This window comes from Erinaceus europaeus, chromosome 2, assembly GCF_950295315.1.
Source record: "Erinaceus europaeus chromosome 2, mEriEur2.1, whole genome shotgun sequence".
In the NCBI taxonomy this organism is placed as follows: Eukaryota; Metazoa; Chordata; class Mammalia; order Eulipotyphla; family Erinaceidae; genus Erinaceus; species Erinaceus europaeus.
The window spans coordinates 193,263,998-193,283,220 of NC_080163.1; positions in this window are offsets into that span (position 1 = coordinate 193,263,998).

Genomic DNA, 19,223 nt, shown 5'->3' on the forward strand with positions numbered 1-19,223 from the left:
AAGCTAAACTAATTACTACAAACAATCTTGTCCTTATAAATGTACTAGCCCAGTAGGGTGGGAACAGAGAGGGTGGAGAGAAAAGTGACTGGTGAAAATCAGGGTATGACAAGGAGAGGGGGCAGAGCAGGCAAGAATTCTACCACTGAACCACCAATGCCCTGGAGGGAGGGTGGTGCTTGTTAACAGTGGTTATGTAAATAGAATGAAGTGGTTATGTAAATAGAATAGTGTTAAGCAGGGGGGATTAAACTAATGAAACAGAAGGGGTTTTTAGAAGCATACCAACACCATTCCAGGAGGTTCACTTCCTAATAAAGTCCCAAAACCTAGATGTAGACCAGGTCCCATGATACAGAGCATATGTTCACATGTATCCATAAATTAGGGAAAAATATATACCTGAAAGCAAAAATACACAATAGTCTGTAGTGACTCAGTATAAATTTCATAATGAAATAGTGTCTACTTAGACTTAGATACCCTCCTCACTTACTTCCTATTATAGTTCTCTAACTCACTCCATCTAACCTTATCAAAGCAAGGACTGCAAAAGCTGAATAAGGGCAAGAGACTGGCATACTTTGACTATGACTTTTTTTAATATTTATTTATTCTCTTTTGTTGCCCTTGTTGTTTTATTGTTGTAGTTATTGATGTCATCGTTGTTGGATAGGACAGAGAGAAATGGAGAGAGGAGGGGAAGACAGAGAGGGGGAGAGAAAGATAGACACCTGCAGACCTGCTTCACCGCTTGTGAAGTGACTCCCCTGCAGGTGGGGAGCCGGGGGCTTGAACCGGGATACCTTCGCCGGTCCTTGCGCTTTGCGCCACCTGCGCTTAACCTGCTGTGCTACCACCCAGCACCCTGACAACTATCACTCTTTAGTCACTATCAGGCCACCCCAGCAGCTAGGGCCCTAATCAGGGAGTCCAGAGATTCCCAGACATAATGGGCCTAGATCTCGAATAAATCCCTCTATCGACTGTTACCAGTCATGGTCATTTCTATCAGGAACATGGTCATTTCTATCAGGCCCTTTTGTGGGCCCCCATAGGACCTTGCACTAGACTTGGATCAACAATGGTAGGGAATGTTTGATCCTCCGAAGGGAGGATGAACAACATACTCTATGCTACACCTGAAGAAGATGGGTCGATATTGGGGTAGTCTGGAATGTTGCTACACATGCCCACAGAATGTGAGCTCAGATCTATACAAATGAAGAGGTCACATAGGCTCCTAAGCTGATTATGGGCCCCAGGTCGATGAGGTTTACAGTCAACAATATTTATACCCCTTTCCCATGTTAGGGAGCTACTCTCTTCCTTGATACAGCTTTCTGGTCCTTTTTCCAACCATGACATCATCCCCCCAGATAATAACTTGAACCCACCAGCATATCAGATTTCAGGCTCAGAGGAAAAAAGATAAAGAAAAAAAAACTAGTATAGCTACAGACCCTTTGGAATATAACTAAAATATGCCTACTAGTTAACTACAAAATGGAGGTTCCAGATGCTAGCATGATGTCAACCAGACTTGCTGGACAGACAACCCCACCAATATGTCCTGGAACTCCACTTCCCCAGAGCCCCACCCTACTAGGCAAAGAGAGAGATAGACTGGGAATATGGATCAGTTAATGCTCATGTTCAGCGGAGAAGCAATTACAGAAGCCAGACCTTCCACCTTCTGCATCCCACAATGACCTTGGGTCCATACTCCCAGAGGGTTAAAGAATAGGAAAGCTATCAGGGGAGGGAATGGGATACAGAGTTTTGGTGGTGGTGAACTGTGTGGAGTTGTACTCCTCTTATCCTATGGTTTTGTCTTTGTTTCCTTTTTTATAAATAAATTAAAAAAAAAACTTGTTTTTAATCAGAGTACTGGTAAGCTCTGGTTTATGGTGGTGTCTAGGATTGAACTTGTAGCTGCAGAAACTCAAGCATGAAAGCTTTTTTGCATAACCATTATGTTACATCTTGAACTGGCTGAAATCCACCCTTTATGCTCTGGGATAGATTCCGCAATCCGAATTTCTTTGCCAGGTGGTGCTCTGTCAGACTTTGACAAGGGTGGTGGTATTGGTGCTGGCACTCTGGAGAACTGCAGAGCTATAGAAGGGAGATATAGTTTCTTTCTGTTTGCTCTCAGATCAGAATCTTGGTTGGTATTACAACATTTTCACTTCCCAATTGGATAGGAACACATATTCCTCTGCAATTTTAGGTGATGTTGGAAAGTGAACTCAGGCAGTGCAATTACTACTCACCTACACTTTACTTCTCAGAGAAGAGGGAGAGAGAAAGAAAGGGAGAGAGGTAGAGGTAGAGGTAGACGTAGAGGTAGAGGTAGAGAGAGAGAGAGAGAGAAAGGGAGACTGCAGCACCAGTATCCAGCACCATTATCCAGTGCTGGCCACAGTGTGCACACGTGGTGTGAGGGCTGAAGCTCAGGTCCTGATGCACAGCAATGTGTGTGCTCTATCGGATGGGGTATCTCCTGGCCTGGCCCACCACTGCATTCTTACAGAAGCCATTGAATCTTGTGTGAAAGCTTTGCAACTTTTGAAGAGTGAGGTCTCCTTGAGCCTTTCAGGAACACCATCAGTTACCATTAAGTCAGTCTGTCATTAAGGAATTTTGAATCCCAATGCCATGGAGTCTCTCTTCCAAACTCAGAGATACCTCCTCCAGCTGAGAAACAGCTGTTTTCAGAGGCCCGTGTATAGCTGCATGTGCCCCTTGTTCTGAGTTCTCATCATCTACTTACTGCTGCAGCCCTGTTCCCCCTGTCTCAGGAGTCTGGATGTGTTAGCTGTTTCTTGTAGTCACTAACTTGACACCAGCTTACTGTTCTCCACCTGCATTGCATTTCTGTTGTAAAGTTAACATTTCCTTTCATTCATATGATTATTTGACCTATTTATTAAAATACTGTATGTGATCTTTGTCTCCTAACATAGCTAAACATATATAGAAGATAAAACGTAATACTGTATTCACTGAATTCTTAAAAGTAAACAAGTGTCCTGGATTTTATTTCTCCATTGGAGCCCAGGCCTCATGTATGTTCAGCTTCATGACTTCCAGTCACTTTTTTAACTCAGATGGGGGTGGGCTGATGTTACAGCACCTCTCCAGTGGTGCCAGGGCTCAAGCATGTTCCATATAGATGCAAGGCAGGTGTCTTAACCAGTGAGTCCACTATCCTCTTGCTTTCATTGTTATTTTTCTTCTTTTCTTTTCTTTCTTTTTTTCTTACCAGAGCACTGCTCAGTTCTGGTTTATGGTGGTGTGGGGGATTGAATCTGGGACTTTAGAGCCTCAGGCATGAGTCACTTTGCATAACCACTATGCTATCTATCCCCACTCTCATTGTTTTTTAATAAGTAAACATAAAAATTTCAGGACATTTGGGTCAGTGTAGGAGGACAGCAGTTGTCCACAGAATGTTTGTTTTCTGACACCACCCATAGCTAAAACTGAATAGTTGTCTGGTCAAAACAAAACAAAACAAAACTCAGAAATCTCAACTGATTCCTCCTTGTAAATTCATATTGCTCACACACCAATTTTGAAATTCTTTGTCCACACACATTCAGATCTCCAGTCTCATGGTGACAAGTGTTATTCATTATCACTTGGTTTCCAAGCAAAAGAAAATTTTAATTGATGGAGTCAAGAGTAAGCTTTGCTACCCAACCTTCCAGATTTTCCAAATGGAATCACTGGGAATGGACAGAGTTGGAATTAGACACATGCTAACTTAGATCAAACAAGAAACACATTAATGTAGTACTTCATTTCGCTTTTGATATTTCAGATGAAATGGAATAAAACAACATAAATACATGGCCTCTGAGAAGTCAGGCTGCCTGCAAAGTGCTTGAAATTCAAGAGCAAACAAAATTTCCTCCTATTTGCTTCCCTTTGGTGGGCATGGCTACAACTAGAGACTCAAAGCAGACACAATGAGAAGTATGCCCAGCATTCTCCTGGGAGGGTGGGGTGGGGTGCTCGGTGGCGAGGTTCCTTCCTCACTTACCTTGTGCCTGGGGCTCTGCAGCAGTAAGAGCTGTCTGGTCCCCCATTCCTGAAGGGCTGGAGCTATACGACCCCCAGGTTGAATTGCTGGATGAGAGAGACTTTATGCTGAAGCGTCTAGGAAACAGAGAGGCTGACACTCTGAGAGGCAGCAGCTTGCAGACAAAGCCAGAACTTCCCAAGCTATGGTGATGTTTGAGGAATTGTCTCTGAAAGCATCTGAAATTCTCATCTTGCCGTAGACTGGGGTGTGTATATTTTTAAGTCCTAATCACCAGGCCTTCTTGATGCTCCGGCTGTTGGCCCTATTCCATCCATGCAAGTGGGGCATTGAACAATCTCAACACACGGGGTATGTGTGTGTGTGGGGATGCAGTCACCATCCAATTGGTTCTGCCTATTTTCCACTTCAGTTCTTACAAATTGAATATGTGATGACGACTGGGAGAAGACTGATTAATTTGTGTTTCTGTACTGCAGTATTCATTATCTCTGCTATTTCCCTTGATTCCTCAGATTCACCTAATAGTAAACTCATCTAACAGATCCTTCCAAATATAGTAATCGTTCTTCTCCTCACCAAGTTCATTGTTCCTCCCCTCTCCACTTGGAGCTTTATAGGAGGAGCTGAGTAGGGAAGGTGACAGAAAGCAGAAAGCCCTCGTAAAATGCTGACAGGATCTCGCTTTATTTCGAGTCCACTTTCAGCTGTGGCCTACTGTCTCTTGCTCTTGATTCACTGTGATACAAATCATTGATTCCCTAAAGATATCTGGTCTGAAGAAACAGTTGTATGTATAAACCAGACAGAGACTTCGCTCTTTCTTTTTTTTTTTTTTTTCTATGCACAGTGATTCACTTTGAGCTTTCCACTTATCAGAGGCATTTGCAGTCAGCTGGGAATACTTGTTTTCTCTGTAGAGTAGCGTCATGTTTTTGTTTTTCTTCAATGATCACCCCTTCCCTCTTGATTTCTGGCTGTCTCTATCCAGTAAATAAAAAATAAAGATAAAAAAAGAATTGATAAAGCTCAATGCAAGAGAAAGTAACACCGTAAAAAAGTGGGCCAAAGAACGAAGTAGTTTTTTTGTGTGTGTTTGTTTTCTTGCCTCCAGGGTTTTCACTGGGGCTTGGTGCTGGTATTATGAATCCACAGCTCCTGGTGGCCATTTTCCCCTTTTTTTTTTTTTTATCCCCCTCCATTTTATTGGATAGGACAGAAAGAAATTGAGAAGGGAGGGGGAGGAAGAGAGGGAGAGAGGAGTAAAAACACCTGCAGACTTGCTTCATGGTTTTTGAAGTGTCCCTGCTACAGGTGGTTAGAACCCAGTTCTTTGTGGGGATCCCTGCACATAGTACTATGTGCACTTAACCCGGGTCTACCACAGCCTGCCCTTGCCCCCTAAGTAGTTTTCTAATGAAGATATATACAGTGATTCACAGACACATGAAGAAATGCTCCACTTCACTCATCATGAGAGAAATGCAAACTAAAACTACACTACATCAATACATTTGTTCAATGCCATCTTTATTACCTTTTAAGCAGGCTGGTCAGTCTGGTCCCTCTGGCCGGTCCGGATGCTGGTGGTCAGCCTAGGGCAGGTCCAGCAGTCTATGGCCAGCAGGCAGTTTGGTCTCTCTAGCAGGTCCGGATGTGGTCAGCCTAGCCTGGAGAGCAGGACCGGATGTGGTCAGCCTTAGGTCCAGCTTAGGAATCAGTAAACCATGGCCACCCAAAGGTTGAGCTGAAGTGGTTGTGCGACGAGCAGATGGGCACAGGAGAGTGACGTCACGGATTGCTTCTTGTCAGTCAGTCCCTTCAGTGTCAATTTCACTGACTTTTTATCCTATGCTTCCCAGGCTGGGGATGTGGGGTTGCACCACCTCCCAGCCAACTAGGTCCGGGGCTTGTCTAACGGGTCAAACTAAACTTACCAACCTAAACAGGGGCATCTGTTATCTCAGGTTCGAGTCTCCGGTTGCTGTTTGTGAGGAAAATATTTTTCTGTTTCTCAAAAATATTCTGACAAATATTTACCACCAACTTCTCACAAAAGTTACCAGTAGTTTCATAAATACTTTTCACACCTCTCATTACAAATGCTTTTCACTCCTAGGCACACAAATATTATTATAAGTTCACACTTCTCATATATCAATATTAAGTACACACTTTTTATTATTTTGTCACTTAACTAAGTATTTTAACATTTTAAATATTCAGTCATTCTAGCTTTACTGCAATTGAATGTTATACAGGGGGCACCTGACTGAATGCATGAATTTTCCTGTTCCTGACACTTTCTCATGAATAAATAAATAAATAAATTCTGAAAAAATTGGTTTACAGGATTGTTTATATTTTATGGGCATAATTTCAAGATCTGTTTCTTTTCTTTTTTTATTAAATTTCCACTAACTAAGCTGTGGCTTAGTGCCTACACTATGAAGCCACCATTCCCTGCAGACATTTTTTTTCTTTTCTTTTTTTCTTTCTATTTTATGTGAAAGGACAGAAGGAAATTGAGAGAGGAGGGGAGACAGAGAGGGAGAGAGAGGGTGGAGGTAGATAGCATAATAGTTATGCAAAGAGATTCTCCTGCCTGAAGCCAGGATCAATCCTCTCTACACCACCATAAGCCAGAACTGAACAGTGCTCTGGTTAAGAAGAGACAGAGAGGAAAAGAGATAGAGAGAGAGGAAGAGAGACAGAGACCTGCTTTACCACTTGTGTGCATCCCCTTTGCAGTAGGAAGTGGGGGCTCGAACCCTGGTCCTTGGGCATAGTGATGTGTGCACTTAATCGGGTGTGCCATTGCCTGCCCCCACATTCCTTTTAAATCGGGCTGCGACACTATACCCAGGAATGAACTATTCTTTTTTCTGAATAAAAGAGTAATATATTCTAATTAAATGATTTTCACCAACCAATTTAATAGTAATAATAAGAAAAACCAGTAAATGTTATTCCTTTAGTAGGAAGTTTTATAGATTATCAATGTGTATGCCAACACACTTTAACCTTCATATTTGAAGAACACCTAGAATCTTAATGACAGTTTAAGCAATTACCATTAAAAGAAAAAAATCTTAAAATATTGGCTTTGTGCAAATATACAGTAAAACAGGTTTGGTATTCAAAACATCTTAGAACTCTTAATGCTTGTTTTTTTTCTTATTTTTTATATTTATTTACTTTACATTACTGGGAGGTTAACAAGTGATTTCAGTACAGTTGTTGACACATGGGTACAATATCTCATCTCCCTGCAAAATCTCTTTTCTCCAACTTAGGTTATTTTTAAAAATTTTTTTAAAATTATCTTCATTTATTGGATACAGACAGCCAGAAATCAAGAGGGAAGGGGGTGATAGAGAGGGAGAGAGACAGAGAGACACCTGCAGCCCTGCTTCACCACTCCTGAAACTTTCTGCCTGCAGGTAGGGACTGGGGGCAGGAACCTGGGTCCTTGTGCACTGTAACCTGTGTACTCAACCAGATGCGCCACAGCCCACCCCCCAACTTAGGATGTTTACCATCATCATGTTAGTTAAAAGATTGGAAAACTGAGTTCTGGCTACATGCTAGTTGTGCATGTAAGGAAAAATCTATTTTTTTTTAACTTTACTTTATCTAACAGTGTGGTGACCCCAGCAGGAGTTTGGGACTATTAGCACACAAACGACCTCACCCTGAGGAGGTGCTTCAGAGAAGGGAATGTATAAAAGCAAGGGACTTGGAGCAGTGAGGCTCTTTGACTGCAGCTTCTTCTCCTGGTCAGATGCATCTCCGTGGAGGTGCTCCAGGCATCCATCCGACACGGCTACTTCTCCTGGGAACTGAACACGTGTGACTCTGCTAGCCGGTAAACTTTTAGATCCCTCTACAGCCACGAGCACCCTTTACCAGATCTAGTAATTGTTTATCTTATGGGACTAAACCTTTGATAACTATATTCAGACCTTATGGACCTAGCGTACTCTTAACCTTTGATGATAAGTGCTTATTTTGCCTTTTACCTGTTTCACCCTAATAAACCTTGTGTTGTTTAAATTACTTCCCAGCTCTTGTTGTGAGTCCTTACCCACTGCAGCAAGCAGCCCCCAACCACCAAACCTCTTTTTAAGTTAATTTACAACACAACAGAATACAGAGAAATTGAGAGGGAGGGGGAGATAGAGAGGAAGAAAGACAGAGACACCTGCAGACCTGCTTCACCACTCATGAAACTTTCCCCTTGCAGGTGGGGACTGGGGACTTGAACCTGGGTTCTTGTGAATGGTAATAAGTGCACTTAACCAGGTGTATCACTATTCCCCCCTTCCCTGAAAAATCTAATTATTTCTCCTTGGAAAGGAGATAAGTTTGAGGTGATTATAAATTACTATTCCATGCCTCAGAGATGGCTGGTCAAATGCCAGTCTAGATAATGCAGCAGAGAATCTTTTAGAGATGTGACTGACATTTAAATCACACACTTTCAATCAACTAGATTGTGTTCCAGAATGCAGGTAGAGCTCATCCAATTAATTGAAGGTCTTGCTGCAACAATTTGGGATGCATTGGATCAACCTTCTCGTGGTGCATCCCGTGAGTACCCATTCATTGGGGAAACTGACGATCCTTCCTAGCCGACTGAATCCACATGGATCCCAGTCACTTTCAAAGCCAGCAACAAGCAGCTCCTGACAGCTTTCAACCTGACCTGTTGACTGGCTACGGAAGAAGTGCAAACGCTAGAAGAAGAAGAAGCTACAACAATGACTCACTTTCAAAAGTTGTAGCAATTATTAAGGCTTCAGTATATCACCTTTGTTTGAAAAGTACAAACCCGATGCTCTGTGGAACTCAAGACTACAACATGAACTCCCTGAATCGTTCACCTGTTAGCTTATAGTTCATGTTTTCATCTTGTCTGTTCACAAAGTTTCATGAGCTAAATTTCTTTCCCTTCCCCTTTTTCTCTGTCTGCCTCCTATTGGTTTATTCTCTGGGGGACCCTGACTAATAGAATAAGGCATCTAAATTGGTGACAGACCACTCTGAAGACAAGTCTAGCAAGGCTGAACTCGAGCAGATAGGCAGAAAAGGTCTTCAGTCCTTAGCAGGTTGTCTACTAACTACCTTTCCTTTATTCCCTATATTTAAAAGCCAATCTTAACATTCTTATTAATGGATTTAAAAAATGCCTTTATTCATATGTACCATTGGTCTAGTAATTTTACTTGAATGAGCACCTGAGATTTTGATATAGTTTCAGAGATTTTCAAAAGCATTTTCATATTTTTTCTGCCAAGTCCCTCATCACTTCAGAGAAGTAGGTTCCATGAAAGATAAACAGTTATGAAAAGCAGTGCTTTACAACAGCTTTGTATATGGATCACACTTTCTCTGCATGTGTTTATTGCTAGGTTGCTAAGATAGGAGGAAGAAGATAAGAGGTCTCTGAACTCCAGCTCCATCAGGACCCTGAGAGAGAGAAGAGGAAAGGGAGGGACATTTGAATGTAATAATATGTTTATGTGTGGCTTGGAGGGAAAGAAAAGACTGAACCTGGAAGAGAAGGGGACAATTATGTATAGATGTAGACTGCTATAGAGATGATAGTTAACCCATGTCTGCAACCTTAGTAGAACTGTGGTGGCTTTTAATGGAGGGATTGGGGATTCAGAACACTGGTGGTGGGGATGCTGTCGAATTATACCCCTGTTGATATGTGATTTCGTAAATTAACATTAAGTCACTAATGAAATAAAAAAGAGAATAAGCTACCTTGTAAAATTTGTATCAGGGAATACTATTATCTACTCTAAATCAGTTTCTTAATATTTATTCAAGTCAAAGTAAAAAAAAAAGAATGTTGCAAGGACCCCAGTCTGTTTCTTTGTCTGCTCAGTGGCACATGCTTCTTTTCTAGCTCTCAGCTCCTGACTGTATTGACATCCCAGTACACTGAGGCGAGCCTTGGAATTTCACCATGTCCTCAGGGCCTGACTGCTGTTTCATAAGGGCTCGATGCTCTGTCATTTACTTGCAGGGCACTATTTCGGACTATTATTTAAACTGGCTACTATAAGATCACGTAAATGTGTACACTACTAAACCCATTCTGAACCAGCTTGTCATTTATATGAAGAAATGCTAAGGAGAACTGTGGTGAAGTTGTCTTGAATTTTATATCATAAACAAAGAGGTAACGACAAGTAATTAAGACAACAAATTGGATAGTATTCAATTATCCTATCGGAAAAAAAAAGACAAGAATATGAAGAGAACTCACTTATTTTGAACAAAATCCTTTCCATTTTTTTTTGTCCATACATGGGAGGACAATATAAAATGTAAACTAATAAATATCAAGAAGTGATTATGGGGGAAAATTTCCTACTCCTTAGAACTCAGTAAAGAGTTTTTAGACTTGAATTTAAGGAATGATCTATAGAAGAAAAGTTGGTAAATTATACTTAATTTAAAGTTTCAATTCTGTAAATAACCCTACTTAAATGGTGAAAAGAGCAATCTCAGGCTGGGGAGAAATATATCTAAGTCACTTGCCCAGGGAAGATCTGCTATCAAAAATATATTCCTGGAGGGTGGTGGGGCAGGCAGTGGCACACCTGACTGAGTGCACATGCTGTGAGGCTCAGGGAACTAGATTCAGGTTCCTGGTCCCCACCTGCAGGAGAAAAGCTTTGTGAGCAGTGAAACAGTGGTGCAAGTGTCTTCTTTTTCCCCCTCTCAACCTCCCTTTTTCCTCTCAATTTCTCTGTCTCTATACAAAAAATTTTCCACTCTTAAAACCCAACATTAAATAAACAATTATTCAGAAAAATGGGTTAAAAGGGCATATACTTCATTTTACCAAAGAGACTAGACATATGGCAAAGAAATAAGTGAGAGGTCCAGCCAGCATCACTATCCATGACAATGAGATATCAGAACACATCTATCACTATGGCTAAATTGAGACTGATAATGTCAAATGATGGCAAAGTTGCAAAGAAACTCTGTCAATGACTCTACCATTTCACGAGAGAGTGGCAAATGGTAGAGTCCTTCTAGAAATTAGATTGACTGTTATTTCAAAAGTAAAACTGAATTCATTGTAAGACCCGGTAGCTGTGATCTTAGGCACTTTTTCCAGAGAAATGAAGTTATTTTCATGTGTGACCTTATACACAAATGTCTGTGGCAATTTTATTTACAGGAACCCCAAGCTGGAAACGATTCAGATCTTGCAAGGAAATCCATTAGCGTTTAAGACAGAGGCAGGGCAACAAGATGCCTCAGCTGACAGAGAACCTAACTTGCAGTGCCTAAGCCCAGGCTTGAGCCCCCACTCTGCCACATGGGAGTCTTGCAACACTGGAGGGAGTTTTCATGCTGTGCTGTCTCCCCTTTTCACTCTGTTTCTGTCTATCTTTATCTGAAAAAGCTGACTAGCCACAGTGAAGTTTCCAAAATGTTGTGTAGGGGGTGGGTGTGAAGTGACTTGGTTTAAAATAGGTTTAAAAGAGAAAAAGGAGGTGTCTTGGGTTCCAATCTGTATGCAGCACTTTCCAGGGAACTCAGAGCTCTAGCTTTCAAGTGTATGATTTATTTTATTTTGGCTAATTTTTTACCAAAGCACTGCTCAGCTCTGGCTTCTGGTGGTACAGGGGACTGAACCTGGGACTTTGGAGCCTCAGGCATGAGAGTCTCTTTGCATAAACATTATGCTATCTACCCCTGCCCTATGATGTGTTTCAATTATCAAGTATTTTGATGTGATAAATGTTATCAGGTTGTTTTCCTGTGGGAATTCAACCTCTCCTTTCCTTCATCATCACCCTAATTGATAGATGTGTGTCAGAACACACTTACCGTTACACCTCACTCTGGAATAAGCTCCTGAAAACTCAGAGTCAATTTTGCCTTAAAACCCATTAAATTCTTGTGCTCAGGGGGTGCTGGGCAGTGGCGCAGCTGGTTAAGCTCACATGGCCCAATGCGCAAGGACAGGCGTATGGATCCCTGTTCGAGTCCCCAGCTCCCCACCTGCAGGGGGGGTTGCTTCACAAGCAGTGAAACAGGCCTGCAGGTGTCTATCTTTCTTTCCCCGTCTGTCTTTCCCTCCTCTCTCAATTTCTCTCTGTCCTGTCAAATAACAACAGCAATAACACAACAACAATAGTAATAAGCAACAAGGGCAGCAAAAAGAAAAAAACAGTCCACAGGATCACAGGAACAATGGACTCATAGTGCAGGCACTGAGTCCCAGTGATAACCCTGGAGGCAAAAAAAGAAAAAGATTATTGTGCTCAGGTCTAATAGATTTGACCGCTGTTAATAGGTATTGTGTTGGATTGTATTCTGCAAACAGGTTCATTGACTCCATAAATGTTAGCTGAGCTCTGTCCTCTGGGGACTGCTGGGTGACTCGAACCCTGTGCGGCGAGGCTACAAGACAAATTAGAAATACCTCCTCTCTATAAGTGTCGTGCCCTGGGAACTAGGCAAGTATAGAAACAAGTCTTCTTGGTGTGTTAGAGGGACTGTGAGCATTGTGTGCTCACACACAGTGGGTTAGAGCATGGCCATGGAAGGAAGATTTATGCATTTCCATAGAGCTCAGGAGAAATTGGGGGTGGAGTGGTAGAGCAAAAAGCTTTTAAAACTAATTAAATGCAAGTGGAATCTGAGATTAACTTATGCCAAGAGTGCAGGATGCATGCATTTGAGAAGGGCCACCTCATAATGAGTTTAGGGAGAAGAAAATGGAAGATTAAGTACACTCATAGACCTAGGGCAAGGGAGGAGGCTAGAATGTTGGTACCTGTCACAGTATCATCTCCTCTCTATTCTGAGCCCCTTCTCTGCCTGACTGACAGTGCTCTGAGGGGCTTCTGAATTTTAACTGTTTTATTTCTCTTTAATTTTATTTGGTTTTATGGAAGAGACGTCCTCTGTGTGTATATGGGGGGGGGGGAATAGGTCAGAATCACATGCAGGTCTGACCTGTGTGGTATGTAGTTCAAAACAGACAATTCAGGCATGCATGTCCTGTGCCCCACCACTGAGCAATCTCTCACCCCTAGCTGTGGACTTTCCTTAACTTCTTTTATACTATTCCATACACTCCAAAGATATTCCAACTGCACAGCAAGCCCAAGCTACTGCCCTTCAAATTCATTTTCAATATCAGAATTAATGTATGGCGCTCCAAGTCTGATTGTCAATGTCATCATATTGAATACTTTGTAACTGCATACACTGTTGACCTGTGAAATTTTATGTAGTGAAACTGGTTCCACTTAATGTATGTTTTCATACTATACAAATTTTCCTTGACTGCTATTGTAAAGACTTGGGTGGATTAATTATTTCACATTCACTGGTTTTTACTTCTAAGTCAAGAGTTAATTATGCTGCTGCAGATCCTCCAAGTTACTTCAGTTGTGTTGTAAGAAAGTAGCACATACTGAACTTCACCTTTGAGTAACCATTACTTTGCATTCAATTTTTTTTGGGGGGTTGTTTTTCTTTTTCTTTCTTTCTTTCTTTTTTTCTTTCTTTTTGAGGGTGTATTTTCAACTTTTTGTTTACATTATATGAAATATAAAATGCATATAGGAAATTGCAGATTTAAATGTTGGCATCAATGAAGTTGAGGGACACACCTGTGTGACCAGTTTTCTGCTCAAGAAACAAGACATGAGAAGCACCCAAAGCTTCCTTGATAACCTTTGAGTCACTGCCTTTCAGGCCATGGCTAGTCGTTATTCTGACTTCTAACACTATATATTATAGTTCAAATATTTGTCAGTATTTGAACTCTATGTAAGTGGAATTGTTACAGTAGACGTTAGGATCTGGATATTTTGATCAACATTTTGTTGACACTTATTCATTTATACTGTGAAGAATAGCTGTTATTCGTCTATCCTTAGTCTAGTGTTCCACTATATAAATAAATCCACAATGAATTCATGCTGTCTATCATAGAGCCATATTTGGATCCTTCCTTGCTTCCTTCCTTCTCTCCTTCCCTCCTTCCTTGTCTCCCTCCTTTTCTACTGTATTTCCTTAAAATGGTACAGAAATACTGGCAGTCTAAGTTTAGTAATGGTCTCACTGCAAGAATGTGGTTGATCATGGCATACGTCATCAAAACAAATGAATGGAACCCTGGGTCCCCATTTTTTTACAGTATCCTTAGGAGGACAACAGCAGAGACTAGATATCTTCATGTAGTGACATCTGATCATCTAAAGCAGACTCCCTAGAAATCCCACTACAAAGTACAATGGTTCAGTGACAAAGGGGACAGTTGCCTTATGATTGCCAAGTACAGATACCTCTGATATGGCTGGATGTTGGCAGACTTCTCTGTGATGTGTGAGAATGAAGTGCTTCACGGTGACGTGCACGGTTTGCTCGACCAGTAAATATGTTTTCAGTGTAGATGACACATTAAATGACTCCTAAAAGGAGTTTAAGAGCTGCCACCTTTCTGCTGGATGGAATTCAGCTGGGAAGAAGAGCACAGACATAGGAATAGTTTCCAGCATGGGATGTGGGAAGAGTAGGTTTTAAGAACATATGATGAAGTAAAGCTCGTGTTTATTTTTGTCTACTCATCTATTCTCAATTCCTACAATGAACATATAGTAGGTAATAAATACTTTGGAGTGAGTATGGAATGAATGAAAGAAAAGTCTTCTGAAGAAAACCAGCTGAAGGGGCAGGTGGTAGCACACCTGGTTAAGTGCACACATTGCAGTGCTCAAGGACCCAGATTCAAGCCCCTGATCCCATCTGCGGGGATGGGGGAGCTTCACAAGCGGTGAATCAGGGCTGCAGGTGTCTCTCTGTCTCTCTCCCTCTCTATCTCCCCTGCCCCTCTCAATTTCCATCTCTATCCAATAATAAATAAACAAAAATACCTTAAAATATTAAAAAAAGAAAAAGAAAACCAGTTGCTGAACCTCTAAATACTTTGCCTCTGGGTATAACAAGCAGAGACTGAAGCTGTAATACTAGTTACAGCAAGATGCATACATCCTATTTGTCGTATTTCACAGACTACTATATTGCTACACTGTATGATACTATTAATGAGAAGGCTACTTCTAGTAAATTGTACTATGCTGAAAGACAGAGGCAAAGGTGCAAGCAGCAGGGATGACAGAATGAGACTGTGCTCCCCTAGCCATGCTGATGCACATCACTGTCTATCCAGAGAGGAGAAACACATCCCCTTGCTAGTTCACTGCTATTTATACACCACTGGAGAGAATCAGAGTCACATACTTGCCTGCCAGACAACTACCTCTGGAATCAAAAGTTGTGCCATCATATATATTTTTGTTTGTACTTATGGTGATGAGACTTTCAAAGCCTCTTGTGGCTCAGGAGATCTCTGTGTCCGTAAACAAAGGAGACTCGGCAGTTGAAATGCAGAATCTGGAGTCTTCTAATATTCAAACTAAGGAGTAGGAAATGTTTTTCTAAGGATTCAGATAATCTTAGGGGCACCAGAACAAGGATGGTTCAAACCAAGGAGAGTTTTAAAGATAGTTCTCTACAAAGCAGGGAAATAAGCAAATGATTGGTTAGTTGTATGCTGGGAAGACTTGTTTCTGTGACTCTGCAGCAAATGAGGGGATTAGGAACCACTTGCTCTAAGAGTGAGGAAGAATGCCTGGAAGCCAGGCTTCAAGAGATTCACTTTATAGCTCCAGAGATTTGAAGAGAGCAGAAAATAGTATGTTTGTATGTGATTTGCAAATAAATTAACAATGACACACTTCAGGTTCATGGGGTAGTAAGCTAGAATACCCTCAGTAGAACCCTAACACTTGTTTTTCTTTCTTGGAGAAAGAGTTACTCATGTAAATTGGCAGGATTTTCATCAAACTGCAAAATATACACTCTCTGAATCAGTCTGGCCCAAAGTGTGTAGAAAAATGGGTTTGAAGAGCTGGGCCATGGTGCACCCAGGTAAGTGCACACATTACAGGGCACAAGAACTAGGGCTCAAGCTCTGGGCCCCTGGCTGCTAGGGGTAAACTTTTCCAGCAGTGGAGCAGGACTGCAGATGTCTCTGTTTCTTTCCCTCTCTGGCTCCCCCTTCTCTCTCGATTTCTGTATTTATCCAACAATTTTGTTTTTTAAAAAAATAAGCATACTTGATTTCAGAAAGCATTATTAGTCATTTGAGAGTGTGCCAAAGGGATACTAATCCCCCCAATTTCTTCCCAAAGGAAAATATTTACTGTCAGCCATCTCTATGCAAAGTGTTTTGCATAGGCTAGATTTTGTTTATAGAGAAACAAGCACAACAGCCCTATATTCTGATGCACACGAAACTACCATTTCATTTTAGAAGAGTTAAACAACTGGAAACATAGAATAAGTGTCTGCTGAAATCCCAAAGGCATGACAGTGCCAAGGCAAATGGAGCACATAAAAATGATTTAATCAGTTGGCTTTACTGGACAGAATTAGTCTAATTCCCAGAATCTATTTCCTGGTGTTTTCATGCTATTCTCTTCCTGCATCTCTTTGCTTTTCTGATAAGTACAGTCACATTGGCCCAACAGTCAATGTGAGCTAATCCTGCCTTTCCAGCATAGACTTGTGTGAACAGAAAGGCTGCTCTCCCTCCTCCAGTCTTCTGATATTACAGCTAGGTGGGTTTATTTTTGGAATGAGGGTAAATTTGGGAATGTGTCAGGCCCATTATTTTAGGTTATTTTTTTTTCCTCCCTCTTGGCTCATTTTCCTCTCATTTTTAACATCTCTCCAGGAGGCAGGCTGTGGAAGGGAAAAGAGGTAAATTTTGCATGAACTTTATTACCTGTAAAAGCTGAATATTTGGGGATGAACTCTGAATTCAGAGAAGGCAGCTTATTAACTATTTCAGTGATTTTACATTTTATAGATGATAGTTTATTTTGATTATGTATAACCTTGTTATGTATAATCTCTTTGTTTCCCTTGATATTGCACAACACATTCAGTGAATTGTGCGGTATCTCCTCAGATTCAGGGACTGACCCAGATTATCCTATGAATATGCTTTGACTCTGAGGCTGAATGTTTACGTTTCTTATTGTGATCACGATGGTTATTATTACTGCTAGTCAACACAGGTTCTTTTTCTAATTTCACAGACTAATTCTTAGGGCAGTTTTAATTTCATAGGAAAATTGAACAGAAAGTATTGAGAGTTCCCATATACTCTCCTCTTCCCCCGCCCTCACTGTTGCCTCTGTTAGTAACATATTGCATTAGGCGGTCTCTCTGTTAGAAACGATAAACCAGCACCAGCCCAGTATTACTAACTGCCAGCTAGAGTTTACAACTCTTTGAATTGCATAGTTCAGTGAGTATTGATAAATGGCTGACATGGATATGCCATGACTCAGTCTCACAGAACAGCTTTGGTGCCTTGATATTTTCTATTTTTTTATTTTATAAATTAAAAAAAAAACTTCCATGCTTCACTTGAATCATCTAACACACAACCACTTCCTCCTGCCAACCCCAGACAACCCACAGATCTTGTTTCTCTCTGTACAGCTTTTTTTTTTTTTACATTTTATTTATTTGTTGACTAGAGACTGAAGTCAAGAGGAAAAGAATAGATAGAATGAGAAAGAGAGAGAGAGAGAGAGAGAGAGAGAGAGAGAGAGAGAGAGAGAAGAAAGAGGTGTAGCATTGCTTTAGCACTTGTAAGCCCTCCAGCCCCCACTCCCCACAGGTGGGGACCTGAGGCTTGAACTCAGGCCTTTGCAAATTATAACGTATACACTGTACGGGTGAGCCATGAATCCCCTGCTCCAATGCAGTTGTCTACTGAGTTCCTGAGACTCACAGATCTCTTTCTTGTATCTGTAATCTTGCCTTTTCCAGAATGTGAAATGTTTAGAATCATACAGGGTGATGTCTCTAAAAAATGGCTTCTTTCGCTTTGTAATATTCATCTGAGGCTCCTCCGTGCCTTTTTATTTTTGTAGCTTGGTTACAGCGCTGCTGAGTGTCTCATTAGAGGGATGTACCGGCACTCGGCACTCTTTATCTACTGAAGGACATCCTGGTGCTTCTGACTTTCAACTGCTCTCTTCCTTTCATGCCAGTACCCCCCTCGCCTTACCTTCCTGTTGCAGTCTAAGAAGTTTCACCCAAAAGACATCATGGCCTCACCCTTGGATCCTGTGACGGTTTCTTTTAATGGCAAAAAAGGACTTTGTAGATGGGACTAAATTAAGGATGTTGAGCTTTCAGATTTCCTAGATGCGATATCATGTGTCTCTGCAGCAGGGTGAGAGGCGTCTCCGAGGGCAGAGATTGGGGTGGTGTAATTAAGAAACCAATGAATCCTGCAGTCTTCAGGACTGGGATATATGGGAGCTTCCAGAGGGAGGCACACTCTCCCTGTACCTGACCTACCCTGTGAAGCAACGGTGAATGTCTGGTCTCCAGAAGGGGGAGCGAATGAATGATGTTGCTTGAAGATTCCTGGGTCTGTAGCAATTTGCTTCAGCAGCCTCAGTCAATGAATACACCGCCTAGGTTATTGGAACCAATCTGGTAAATGTTCCTCAAGTTCTCAGTGTGAGTGGTCACATGTCCTCACCACCCATGGCCCAAACAGGGGTTGTGAGCAGAGGTGAAACAGGTCTGCCAGAGAGTTGGAGTCTAGTCAAACTAGCTGGGGATTGTCAGCTTCTTCAGGTGACTGTGATTCCCTTGAATTCCCTGATTTGTGTTTGTTTATTTAACTTCAATCCTAAGAGCCTATACAATCCTTATAATCAATTCTCTTATTACATAATGTAGACAGTGCTGTTTTCCATATCCATGGGCTTCTATACACCTGCTCGGAGATATATTGTTCCTTTTTCTTTCCCTGTTTGCATGAGTTTACTGTTGATTATTACCCTGTCCAACTTTCAGAATTCAAAATGAGAGTTTAGCTGTTTCTACTGAATTACTTTCATGATAAGAAGCTTTTAGTCAGTCTTATCCAATATGGGTATATAAGACTCCCTGCTTGGTAAAATTGCTTCTATTTACCTAAGAAATAGCTTTAGGATTTTTTTTTAACAGTAAAAACTTTTTACTTAAAAATAACTGAAAATAGAAAAGAAGGGAAAATAAACATAGTCCTGAAGAATCCATT